Raw genomic sequence first — 2181 nt, 5'->3', positions numbered from 1 at the left:
CTGCATGCTTTAGAAACAGCCGTACTCTGCTTGTTTCCAAATCCTTACACACACTTGAACCTAAAATAATCATTGATAAAATTCGAAAAGGTTGAAGCGAATTACAGTGGGCTGTTTACATTAATCTCGCGTCATAAAAGCATTCTGAGCCGAGGTGAAATTACATGACTCAGCCAAATGCACAAGCTCTCTTCTTCATGAGCATTTGAGTGTGCGGATAAAAACTAGATTAGAGCGCCATCTGCTGTAAAAATTAGTGGTCGACCGATATATAGCCAAGGTCGATATATCAGCTGATATTTGGCATTTTTTAAATATCGGCATAGGCTGATAAGTTTTCCTGTTTGGCCGATACGTTCGAGGCGGGACTTTTATTTTGACGGCACTGAGAACGGTAGCGCCTGAACACACAGTGCTCACATTCTCCCTTTTGTTCGCTGTTGTCTTAACAGTTCTGTCTAAATACGGATAGAAGTCTGTCTAATAATCCGATAGAACGGTTAAATAAATGAATTAAAATGTATACAAAAAGTCTCATAACGATTGCTTTTATATTTTTAGTAATAGAAAGGCAAACATTATAATACTTTCTTGTTTGCCGTCAGCATTCAGCAAATACGCATTTATATCATTTAAACAAATCTTTGAATGTCTAATAAACCTCTAATTTCAAAAACCTTGCAAACTTAGTCGAATCTAGTTGAGATCTTGTGAAGTGTGCATGTGTATCCTGCATGATCGCGTGTTCTCTGTGTGACGGTAGATCCGTGAGAATTGAATGCGGACAGGAGGAGAGTTCAGCTTCACTGGAGACGCGCGATATGAAATATGAAAATATGATTAATGCACACAAACTTCCCAGAATACTGAGTGCCCTGTTGGTTACAGTGTTTACTTCCTTTTTAATTATATTTTTATTAAATATTTATTTATTTGTGAAAAATACTTTGTCATCTAAAGTATAAGTATGTTTATTTAACACATTTATTTTTTTAATCAATTTTCAAATGATTTCAAATTTCTTAAAAATTAATTAAAATAAAAAAAAATTATATCGGCCATCGGTCACCCTGCTTTCCAAATTATCGGCATCGGCTGTCAAAAAACCAATATCGGTCAACCACTAGTTAAAATCTAAGCTCAGGATCGATTCCAGAGAGAATCGCGATGCATCTCAATCGATCCACGAATCGATTCTGCATCGATTTATTGTCGCAGACCTAATATTCAGTGATTTTGTGAATGTTGTGATTTAACATACTTGGTTTAATTTGCCTTTTAAGTTTCTTAAAGACCGTGTCATTAGACCATGGAAATCTGCTGTCCTGCAGAGTTTATATTTAACCCTAATCACACATGTCTGAACCAAATAAAGAAGGGTTTCAGTTTCATTAAAATCACAAAGACAAAAGCATTTTACTTCTTACCATATTAAACTTTTTTTGGCTTCAGTGGCTGTTGGTTTAAATGATGGTGCCTTATTAGGCCTAGCACTAATGCGACCGACAGCCTATATTAAGACATAGTGTAATGCACAGATCTAATATAATGTTACACATCTGATGTTTTTCCCCAAACTTTCAGTTAAGACATAACAGATTATGTTTGCGTTAATACTTAAAGCTGCAGTCCGTAACTTTTGGCTCTAGCGGTTAATAAACAGAACTGCATGCGTCTTGTGGAAGAACATTGTAGCCGGAGCTACTTTTCTCTGTTTATGTCTATGACGAATCAGGCAAGTACTGGGCTACTCCGCAGCGTTACCTAGCCGAACCAGTCTGAAATGGTCCGAATATAAACACTTATTATAGGTGTACTGTAGTGCTTCAGGACAAGCCAAAAACACGGTTTAGAAAATGGATTCATGGTTCGCTTATTATATAAATTGTCAATTTTGAACACAAAGTTACGGACTGCATCTTTAAATATATTTAGCCTACTGTAATTCTGTATATATGTGGGGATCGCGTGGCATCGCTGTCGTCTTTATGCGGTTGCTTCGGATGTCAGTCAGCACGAGAAGCGAGTGGAGAAATAGGTACTCCTCTCAGAAAGTATACAAATAAAGATACTCTTAGATGTTTAATTACTATTTGGAGCATTGGGGTCACTAGACGAGTGCTTAATGAACTCATTTTGTGAAAACTTTAAATTCAATATTTTTTTTTTCACTTTTTTAAT

At 36.2% G+C, this 2181-nt stretch overlaps 1 protein-coding gene across 1 annotated transcript in view; it reads left to right on the top strand.

Moving 5' to 3' along the window:
• LOC107672855 (polyadenylate-binding protein 1) overlaps positions 1-2181 on the top strand; it is a 21234-nt gene that overhangs the window by 10502 nt on the left and 8551 nt on the right. The gene's annotated exons all lie outside the window — the stretch shown is intronic.

This window comes from Sinocyclocheilus anshuiensis, unplaced genomic scaffold (genome assembly GCF_001515605.1).
Source record: "Sinocyclocheilus anshuiensis isolate Anshui unplaced genomic scaffold, SAMN03320099.WGS_v1.1 scaffold132, whole genome shotgun sequence".
NCBI lineage: Eukaryota > Metazoa > Chordata > Actinopteri > Cypriniformes > Cyprinidae > Sinocyclocheilus > Sinocyclocheilus anshuiensis.
The sequence above is the reverse complement of the archived record's forward strand: the minus strand, read 5'-3'. Positions and strand labels throughout refer to the sequence as shown.